The sequence below is a fragment of the Ptychodera flava genome, chromosome 5 (genome assembly GCF_041260155.1).
Source record: "Ptychodera flava strain L36383 chromosome 5, AS_Pfla_20210202, whole genome shotgun sequence".
Classification (NCBI taxonomy): domain Eukaryota; kingdom Metazoa; phylum Hemichordata; class Enteropneusta; family Ptychoderidae; genus Ptychodera; species Ptychodera flava.
The window spans coordinates 43,175,181-43,187,228 of NC_091932.1; positions in this window are offsets into that span (position 1 = coordinate 43,175,181).

The following is a 12,048-nucleotide window of genomic DNA, read 5'->3' on the forward strand; positions in this document are numbered from 1 at the left end:
GACACGGTGCCCCTGGCCCCATGTTTGTGTGTGTATGTCAGTGTGTTGGCCTGAGATCTCTAGAGTGGCTTATCGGATCAGAATCAAATTAGGTTATAGATTCTGTTTTGGAACAGCAAGAAGTGATTTATTTAGTGGGCGTAGCTCGCATAAGGATCGCTTATTTTGCATAATTGTGTGTTCAGAAATCAGATTTGCTCAGAATGACTGCTTCAGATATTATTAATCTTATTAATGTTGATTATAGAATCATATGACAGATATTACATTCATTTAACAGTTGCAAGACAAGGTCATCGCTCATTTGCATTTTATGAACTTTTAAAATTACAGATATATGTATGAAAAACTTAAAGGGTTTGAAGCTGAACTTTTGATGATTTTTTTCACTATTTTTTTTTTACATCAATTGAATTGTAAGTTCTTGTTGTTCTCACCAAATTATGTTGAAACAGTACTTTGCTTGTCTAGACAGATGGTGGTTTGAATTGCCCTGTTATTGTTATTTTAATTTGCATATTTAATGTACATTTTAAATTTCACTTAGTATCACCAGAGCGACTGCATCAAATTCAGGAATTCTGCCTGTGTTGATGTTCATATTTGGGCATACTGATAGACATTATACAGCTTCATGTCAGTCAATTATTGATTGTAATTTTGTGGCAATAATGTCAGAGACAACAAAATACATCAATTTAAAGACAATTGCAATATACTGAAACAAGGGAGCGTTTCAGTTCACATCAGGTATCCATACCACTCATGTGAGGTTGCCAGCGCAGTGCCCTCAGCAGTCAAGCAGGAAATTTTGTTGGGTCCATGGCTTCTGTTTCTCGTGGCTTTTCTTTCAATATTCATCTATCATAAAATATTACTTTCAGAAAAGAAGTGCATGCGGGTATAGCTGTAATTACGAGAAAGTTCATTGGGTCGGGAAAAGAGTTAAAAATTACAATATTGTTCTTGTTCCTATCTTCAAGCCACATCAAAAGCAGTGATATGTTCTGCAATCTTGGTAATACTATTTGAAAAAGGACAGTGAATGCAAATTGAAAAAAAAACCGAGGAATTGGAAGCCCTATTAGCTGTATCGTTTTGTATGCTAACTGAAGAATGACTACAGGAAGTTTTTCAAACATTGGCGACGTATAACTTAGATTGTAAAAGTAAATAAATTGCAGGTCATATATGGCCGCCGTGAGCGAGTAGGGGAAAACTGCGAACAATCGACCGAATCCATCAACAAGGATTGAACAGAGAGATTTTTTATAGACAAGGCTGTAACAATGGGAACTTAATCAAAAACATTTCTCCATAGATTGGATGGTAATTGTTTGGTAAGCAAAACATAAAAGGGCGCAGCCAACGGGGCCTTAACAGCCTTTTCATCAATGATTCGCTAAGGAAGAATAATACGTGAAATTCTTCCGCTCTACTGTCTATGGTTCATCTAAATATGAAGCATCTTGATAAAATCATAGATAGTTGCCAATACCTGTGATGAAATACATCAATGCAAGCAAATTCACTCTTTGTGTCGCGCTTTCAGAGAACGCGCCCCGGAGATATATACACAGAGGCTCATTTGTAAACACCTTCCTGGCCTGATGGTCGTGTAACTCGTCTTGATTTTTCGAAAATCGAAAATTGAGTTTTCCCCATTGAGTTATAAACACGGTGGGTGCCATTTTGTATTTGCAATTAGCATTTTGAATTTACAATGTTGGTAGATTTTAGATGATATTTTTTTCTAATCCTAGACTTTGCACGGTGATCTGTGATTTTAATCCTGAATTAAGTGAAGTATATCAGAATTTTTCTTCTCATCGTCCGCGTGACTTCAAGACCTGTTCGTGATCTTTTAACCTTGTCAGATGTTCAGCGCAAATAAAATCCTTACCCCATTTCCAACGGCTAACACCACAACCCAAAGGATTCACAATACCATGAAAATGGAATTACTATAATTGATGTATAGATCTACCGTCCCTGCATACCAACAAAATGCCAAAAGTAAGAGAAAGTAGTTTGTCCACAATTAAAAAAAAATTATAATACATCCAATAGGTCATAAGAAAGGTGTGGGGAGAAAACGTATTACCATATCTCTTTGCAAAGTGTCAAGGGCCTGAAACAAATGTTTTCCCCTTCTATATATCAAAAATACTTAAAGTTTCATTGTGGAAAGCGTGAACAAAACTTTAAAACGTCCCTCTCAGATGCGCTTACTACACTATTTAAGTAAGTCAGAAGCAAACGACTACACGAAAACTTAATCTGCTGCTCGGTGTGTAAAAACCATGTGTTAAGGTAGTACGCGCCTCGAAAGTGACAGACTTCAACTTTTATTCAAACTTTCCTCAATGACACTGTCAGCCATTCTCTTACAATAAATCGAGAATAAAAAGTAGGGGTTACTATGCAAAATTTTGTACTACGAAAACAAATTATCTAACATTTAGGCTATCTTATATTTGAAATTCAAAATGGCCACCATCCCTGTGTTAACTCTATGGAAGAAAACAAAATTGTCTCGTTTCCAAAACAATTGGACGGTAGTGGACACTTTTCTTACTCCAAGAGCTTTATATTTAGCCCCCACAAGTGGTAGATCAGAAAAGAACTGTAAAAATTTGAGATTCCGAATGTCTGTCCCCGAGGTATGTTCTGCCTTTAACTTAAATCAAGGCGAAAACGCAAAGACCATAAACCCTTCGCTCGAGAGTCTATGTTTTAATCATGCTCAACTCCAACCACTATTATCAATTGTCTTGGACTATCAAGCCAAAAAATCGAAGGAAGAATTTTCTGAACGTATTCCGATATAGCGGGGATTTTACACACGGCGGTGGCGCCCTCTCAGTTTATATCTGATCATACCATCGAGATATTACTCTTTTGCTCGTAGTGCTTTTTCTAGTTTCTTATGCATAGTATTGTACACATTGCCATCGATTGGCTTCTTATGCACATCATTGTACAATCTCACTCCCAAACTTTTAGCATTCGTTTTGTTTTTTGTTTTTTTGAAGAGGGGGTTGTAAAGGCATTATGTTATATTATGTATGATTTCCATTGATCGCACCAAGAGAACATCTAAAGTTTGTTTCACCAGTCAGTGTGTTCTCAAATTGTAAATTACGCACATCAAGTTAATCGTTCATTTAGATTTGACCAGCAATAATTTAATTGCATCGGCTCTCAGTTAACCGCTAAAAGCTGTTATTTAATTCAAGATAATCGCTTTCCATATCAGAAAAATAAACATCAGTTGCGGTGTTGAAACTCCATCTCATGGAACTGATTTGAATCGTTTCGTCCGTCAAGAAATCTCGGTTTGAGTGACAATGTTGACGTTTAATAATGCAAGCTATCAGCATAACAACGGGGAGCTGGACCCATCGCTACAAGTAGATGTTTTGCTGACACTAGTGCCTTCTGTATTAAAACTAAGCTCCCTCGATCTCAGTTCAGACATCTTATATCGTTTCCTGAAATGTGCACACCAGGAACCCTTGAAGTGATTTCGATGGAAACGGGAGAACCTCCATCCGTAATAGGATCGGATAATTCCGAAACGGCTTGCCTCAAATTTGCCAGCCTGTATTCAACACATTTGTGCTGATTGGATCCACAGTGCCTTCTGAGGTGTGATAAGACCTATGTACAGAATATGGAGGTGACAGACTTGGAAGGAAACGGGACAGACACACAACTGTAAGAATCGTACTGTATCTTAAATCGTGAAAGTTTTCTATTTCGGAATGGGAGACCTCAAGTGTGCGGTAAACAATTATTCCGTTATGTAATTGAGAATTGTCGTCCATCAAAACGGAAGCTCTTGAATCAAATTAGACGGAATACGTATCCGATGAAAGGTGGGGACCTGGATTTCTGTAGAACGGACACATCAAAGCAAGGCCTCTGTCGTCGCTGGGTCTAAAACGGCCGACCGCAGAATCAACATCCTTGTGTGGTGAGAGCCTAATATGTGTGATCAAAGGCAACTGGAAATTGGCTGTTGAAAGACAATAAAATACTCCATGCATTTGTTGGTGGAATACGGTTTTCCGGTTTTTGAATTTCAAGTTATTGTTGACGAATGAATTCTAGTCCGGACTTGAATTCAGCAAACAACAATAACTGTGAATATTACACTCATAGAGGCTGTGTTGAAAGTTGAGCTCATTAAGACATTTCTTTATGATTTTTGGTGAAGAACAACAAACTATAAACGTAACAAACATAAGCTTAGTGACAATATATGGAAAGCATGGAGCTTAAGGCTGGTGTAAAACGGAATCGGTGGGCAAAGAGAACTATCAAACGCTCCTGCGCCTCGAACGTCCGATTAAAATTGTCTCCATGCGGTAAAGTTGACGAATTAGATAAATCTGTTAGACACAGAGATATGCGGCCTTTATGCAGTCTCGGTCGATTTATCTGTCACCGAAACCGTGATTAACGTTCAAGCTCATTGCTTTTTTACATCCTACGTGCTCAAGCTTAATACCCATGTTCAGACACCTCTCAAGAGAAGTACTTCAGACGTCGAGTAGCAAAACTGAGTGCTTCCAGGTACAACAATATGGACTCTCCACTAGATCAAAGGGAACCGACGCTCAGGAAACGGCAAGAGCTAGGAATACATTCATGGTCTTACATTTGCCGCTTTTGTTTAGATTGAGAACACATCGGATGGTTAGATGGATGGGTTCTGTTTTTGTTGGGGTTAAGACCGCAGCTTGGAATAAATGCACCGCCAAGGAACAAAGCCGTGTAGAGCCCTATCGTCTAAATGTGTGGCTGACCGACGCACCGATATCAGAAAAACAAGTTTTCTGCTTATAGTCTCTGTCTAACAATATCCATTATCCTATTTTCGTTTTCGGAGATCATTTGTATCATGGATCTGTAGGGTCAGTTTTTGTTGCAGAAACATGAAAGTAGTTGTCCGTCTGATTAAATCGGCGACATCGGGAGGAGAAATAAATTCCATGGTTTGGTGAATATTGGGAGGACTGCAGTGGGCAGATTCGGTGATCTTCGACAGGTACTGGAAAGAGGGCACGGTGAGAATTATAGCTGAAGACTTCAAAGTGCTTGATGAAGAAATCGTTTACTTTCACAAGTTTTATTACATCAATGTGTGTATTTATTCCTTATTTGTTTACCATGTGTTTGTTTTGTCTGTGTTTACCTTTCATAGAATTGCGAAACTTGAGAAAGGCCGAAAGAGTTATAGCTACTGGCCGGTAACATTTTACAACCAAGTGTAAGCCAACAACGACCAGGCCTCGCACGTGCATGATATGGTTGCTCAAGTCCACACAAAGCCTAGCCGTAGGAAAACATAGCCAGCCATACATAACGCCGTAGACGGACCGTGCATTTTGTTTACACTCCTTCTAAGTAGAGATGCAGTTTACCGTTACTGATAATCTAAACATAGCGATTAAAACCTGCATAAAATGGAGCTACGGGCAGCTACCGGACAAAACAGGCTGGATGTATCAGTGAAAGTAGGTACCGTCGAGCCGGTCACTCCCGACTTAGAGATTAAACTGATCCCACCGAATTGTTCAGGGCATTAGTTATCATAAATTAGGTGTAATTCAATTAAAGTCCTCCCGTCTCTAAGTGTTCGTGGCATTTGCTTTGCATTGCATTTACAGATCAGGTTGCAATTTGTTTGCGCTTACTTAAGATTCTGTGCATTTGGTATTCAGTCGACCTTGTCACTGTTTTCTCTTTGCCTGTCCGTCAGAAAGTGTCCGCGCATTTTGAGTATGTCGGGATATTCTCAGTGTATTCTCGATTTGTGTTGAGAAGACGTTGTTTTTACGACAAAATGTTTAAGATTTCTATGCATATACTCTTTCAGATCAAAAGCTCAAGCAGATGAGCAGAGCAGCGTCTGTGTTGTGACTCCCCTCTCAATTCAAATTGTCAACGTTCACTGAGGCTGCGTTCACAAACACTGGGGGAATTCTGAAAATTTTTCAAGTATCCCCTAACAATCTCGAAAAAATTCAAGTACCCCCACGCCTCATAATTTTGAAGTCCCCCTCCCCAACAAAAAATATTGAAGTATATCTCCGATCTGCAGAGGCGGTTGCGGGCTAAATATTTTGTACATGGCAAAGCACGTGTCATATTTTGAAAGTTGATCGCTGCGAAAAGAAAAGTAGTCCACTTCCATTCAACTGTGGAAAAAAAAAATCTGTACATGATTAATGTATGCAAAACTTTAAACTATGTCAAGCAAGGTATTTAGGCGTTAAAAATATCGTATACGAGCTGCAAAGAGAGACTCAAAGTTGGTCAGCTCGCTGGTAAGGGGAGGACGGCAGGGAGGGGATATCTCCTCCCCAAATGAGAAAAGTTTTGAATATTTAACACATTTTAGGGCAATTTCATGCAATCTCATACCTTAAGCTAGTCGACAACTTTGTTGGCATGCGATGAAAAACATGATCATAGACTTAGATACTTGCTATGATGGTTAACTCAAATCACCAGACTTTCCAAAAATAGCCGATTGGATTGAAAATATAGGGGACTCCACATTAACCATCCCCCGTATTTCATTCACAAACCCCCAAGGGAAACCATATCGTCAGCTAAATTAATGCTTTATAGCTAATATGTGCATGCATACTGTTCCACTTGAATTTACGCCGTTGTCGACCGTGGATGTATAGAATTTGGGTTTCCTCATGGCCTGTGGGCACACATACGGTACTAATCAGTCTGGAAACTTCAACGCACACCATTGGTTTCATGTCTCTGCTTGAGAATACTGCAAATTATCATACAGAAGGAAAGCATAAATTCCACTCCAATATCTGCATGAGACGAGAGTGTCATATCACTGTAAATCTAGATCACTATGTTCGTACTACACTTGAACAAGCAGCGTTCTCGTGACGTAAAAAGTGGCTGGAGAAGTTTCATGTGATTTATGCTAATGGTGTGACAAAGTAAGGCACATGTATGTGTACAACGAATGTGCAACTGTTAACGTTCAATACTGGCCATTTTGATGCTTCCAAAAAGCACTATTTTTCAAGTTTCCCCTGTCAGTCCCATACCATTTTCGAGTTCCCCTGATGTACTCTCAATTTTTTCAAGTCCCTTCCCCAAAATCGTCCCTCCACAGGTGTTGTGAACGCAGCTGGATGAATAAAGAAGTTTGACAGAGTTTATGCAATACTGTACTGCACATCACAGAACATCGAATACTCCACGGCTAATAATATCACAGTAGATCGATGAGAAATATCTTGCAATGTTAAAATGAAGGCTGATTCACAGATTTATTGTTATTCGCATATTATGTCAACACCGCCAAGGTAAGAAGGAAAGGGTTCGATACAGTGCAACCATTTCATTTATTCTTTCAATCTATCAGACACTGCAGCATACTATCTTTTCACTGCCTAGTTTGCCTACATGTCTCTGTATCATCTTTCTTCGTTATGTCTGTCTGCCGATCTCTCTCTCTCTCTCTCTCTCTCTCTCTCTCTCTTCTCCTCTCTCTCTCTCTCAATGTTGTTCAAGGTTCTTAAGGAGCTGATAGACAAAATCACTTCTGACTGAGCAGATCAACTCTATTCAGAATCCCGCAGCTGCTTTTATCTCCCTGTCTCCACTGATCTGCGCAGAGTAAATACTTGTAACCTGTCCATTGTTGAAAAATTACGATGTGGGCACACCAAGCCATTCATGTTCATTGTTTGCTCTGCACAATTCACCGCATTTACTGGTCTTCCCCACTTTTTTCCAGAAGACTATCGACAAACACTATACTGCTTCTTGAGTATTTAAAAACAAACAGAGGCCCTGGTCGTGTCCATCTCCACCGGTACGATCCACTCAGAAGCACAGCATTAAAAGACATATCTTGATACGCCTTGATGCACACCTTGGATCGAATTCCACCTCTCCCACGGTGATCTTCCGCCAGGTGTTTAAGCCAGACCATTCATTTCCATGTCATTTCAAATATTCTGCAGTCAACGAGTTCCCTTGCGACAGTTTCATCTCCATGGCTCACTTGGTAATGCTGCCATTATACCAGGAAGACACCCGTGGGTGTTTCCATATAGTGTTAGCACACCCGACTGTATAATCAAGGATTTGCCATTTTATTGATCGTTTTGATCCCTGCCCTCTTTTGTGCTTCGATTCCTGGAATATTTTCCTTACTCTGTGGATCATTTTAGCATGCCAGTTACTTATTTGTTGTCGATTTTGACTGAACACTGGAGTCTTTAGTTTTTCAAAGGAAAAAACGTCACATGTCAGGATACAATATTCAAACACCCTCAAGGCTGGGAGAGACACAGAGGTCATGCGTACCCTCTCAAGGGAATACCTGCTTTCAAGTGAATGCATTGAAGTTATTGTAACTAGATTTTACCAGGCACTCTACAAGATGTAGAAATGACCCATTACACTTTGAGGTGACCAATTAAAATTGGTTAAAATGCAATATCTTTGCCAAAATTTGAGTAAGGAACTAAAAATATATCAATAGTAGGCACAATATGCTAAAGCGCTGTTTATCCTTCACTATGACTGCAATACTTCGCTGACGCTGTGCACCAAGATGTCTAGACACTTCATATACGGGACACAGAGACCTGCGAAAATGTAAAGAGGCGCATATATGGAAACAGACCGTCACTGATATTAAGGCAACCTGTTGTAAATCAAACTTTCAAAAGGGGTTACACTTTACCAAAATGATACACAAAAATGATATGAAATGTTGATGGCAAGGTCCGTGGAAACACGATAGTCTGAAATTTCGAATAATGCATGTAAAGTTGTTGCGAGTTTAGGTTGAGGTAAATAGAATAGCACAGGCACATAAGTACATGTACAATGCTTGGTTGATAAAAAATACGACAGACAGATTTTTCAGGACAAACTGCCAGCCGAGTACACGATTGGCTTGTGGAAAATGTATAGACCGTTCTTTGACTCATGTACCACCTTGAAGTCGGTTGACAAACAAGAACGTCCCTTTTGCTTTCGAGAGCAAAGGATAATTTTGACAATTCTCTTGATTAGACCAGTCTTTATGATTCGGGTTTTCCTCGCTTCGATTCACGGCGTAGTTATTGACATTTCTAGTCACGGTCGAGCCCGAATCAGGTATGATCGAAATTTGACCCGTGCCCCCATCAGAATGGATGCTGGCTGGGAGTAAAGCAATGGAACAAGAGACTTAGAATAAAGCGGAAATTGAGAGTGAGCTGGTCGTTGGAGGAACCGTGAATGGTGAACATAAACAGAATAGTTTCTGTGTAGTGCCATTTTGACGGACTCGCATTGTGTCCAAGCAATTGGGCGAGTAGGGGGGTGGCACACAAATACACGGCAAAAGGATGACTTCTTCAGACTGTTTTGTTGAGTAGATTATCCCCTCCTTGCGCCAAAACTCCAACTCTCTTCGGTGTTTTGCGCCTTGAATGGACACTTTCATGAGGCCGTTCGGTTACATCAAAACACTTGCTGGTCACCATTGTTGTATTTCTAATACCTTGGGCAAACTTTTCAAATTCAGCCTTTCATTCCTATATTCAAGTGCAAATTTTTGACTATTTTTGACTCAAGAGGCTTCTCATAGCATCTAAACATCTGTACAAGTTGACAAGCTGCAAATCTGTTGCCTTGAAAACACTGCAGGCGAAAGCGCGATACCTATGGGCATTGAAGTGCCTATTTTGTTCACAGATCGTTAAAAAACCCTTCACATACAATTGGTCATGTTAACAGTACTACATTTTCATGCGTTTTTTTCACGTTTCATTTTGACTTCCGCATATTAATTACCCACTTTAGGAACGCTTTTAATTAAACTCATGGGCCACATTAGGTAACATATAGTGCGCCATTTAGAATTTGTCGCCTTTCTCAAAATCTCCCACCTTGAGGCGGGTTTCACCGTTTAGCTGCTCTATTGTGGACTGAACAAACATGACGAGTATTTGACACTTTCGCAAAATGCAATTCTTTTCAAGCATGAATTGTTTTAAAACTGGATCAAGGAACATCCGTAAGCGCAAAGGGAGTGAAAAACTTTAGAGCTGACAACAGTTTTCATTTGACAGTCGATGAGAGTCTTGACTTAACAACAACAATGGGCAAAGTCTGACATGGTTGAAATCGTTCTTGAAAAAATTAATGTCATTCTCTTTAAAATGATGATGATAATAATGGTGACGATGATAGTGATGGTTATCGTCGCCGTCGTCATCATCTATCATCATCAGCAGCAGCATCATCATCATCATCATCATCATCATCATCAAATCGTCATCATCAATCGTTATCATCATCATCATCATCAGCAGCAGCAGCAGCAGCAGCAGCATGATGATGATGATGAGGAGGAGGAGGAGGAGGAGGAGGAGGAGGAGGAGGAGGACTATCATATTTGTTTTGCGGAAAGTTTTCTGTTTTGAGTTTGAGAATTCCAGGGAGTTGAGTCGCCATCCTGTAGGTTACGGTTTACATAGTCTTTCTTGAGACATCTCGGAAATCAGTCTGGAGGAAAGATGAAGAAAATTGTCCCTAAACAGAACAATTTTACAAATCGATACCTCCCGGGGATCTAGTCCTTTACAAAGCTATTCAAAGGGCCAGTAGCTGGAACTTTGCATGATGCTTCCACAATTTTTCTTTTCATGTCAATTGCAGTTTCTAGTTCTACTTCCAAAACACATTACGAGGTACAAAGTATTCAGTTTGTCCACTCAGCCTGCACATGTGTAGACTGAATTATTATTGCTGACAAATGAATTCTGGTCCAGACATGAATTCAAATATACAATAACACTGCATTTTACCATACACACGCTGTGTTGACTAGTTGAATAGTGGATATTTAACATGGTTTTGCAGTTGATCAAGAATTTAAAAATGGCAAACAAAACAAAAGCAGTGCAAAAGAAAAAGAAATCAAAAGTTACAGTTATTGGCCCTTTAAGAATCCACAGGAAAACCCGATTATTTTCATATGGATTATAGGGCCAGTGAGCTTCAGGTGCACCTGGATAGAAATAAAATATCCTAACATTTAATATTTCGTGCCACAATCACAAACTGACGCTATGACGTGTTTATTAACCTTTTCAATGTCATCACCGAGCTGCTGACATAAGTGATGCTTGATGTTTTTGACAAGTTGACCTTTGTCATCGAGGTAGCAGTCTGTGTTGGTCTTGGCATCAGGCCTATGAACCTAAGAGTCATGTCAAGAGGAAGGTAACTAGCATAACAGACATTGTCAGGACAAAAATGAATTGAGGTTTTCACTGACTTTTTAAGTTTTATTATTACGTCTGCACAAAGGAAACCGGCGTAAGGAAAAAACGAAAACTGCTCGCATAAAGTAGATCTGTAGAAGGAATTGATATTTGCATAGAAGATTTGGATATAAGTCACTCTTTGAAAAGGTATAATCGCCATTTCAAGATTGCAGGAGAGTGTGATATATACGGTTCACCACTCTGCTTCTCTTGGTTGAAGCAACAACCCTGTTTTGTCAATACTGATGAGCAAATGTTAGAGAGATATGAATACATCTTTTATATGATGAACGATGGCAATGGGCTTAGGCAAAATAACAAGTGTTTCTAGTAACATACTAACTAGAATTCAGATAAAAGGTTTCAAGAAACAAGAGTTACAAATATTTCAGGTGAATGTGAGCTTGGAATACATTGCAAATTATGGCACCACGTAGTGTCGTTAACAATTGAAGACTTGTATCTTTTGACACGCCATCGAAGCCTTACTTACTAAACTGTGGTTAGTGCCAATTTAAGTTGCGTGACGACATCAAAGTCAAGGGTGCTTTCGAACTTGTGAGTACGTAACCAAAAATAATTTTGAAACTAGATAAGTATGGTGACTGGACATGCATATATGTCTGACCTTTATTGAAAAGAGTGGCATAATGACATGGAAATGGTTTATTCTGTTTGTTATACTTAAATGATATTGGTGACATCTCAGAAACGACGTGGA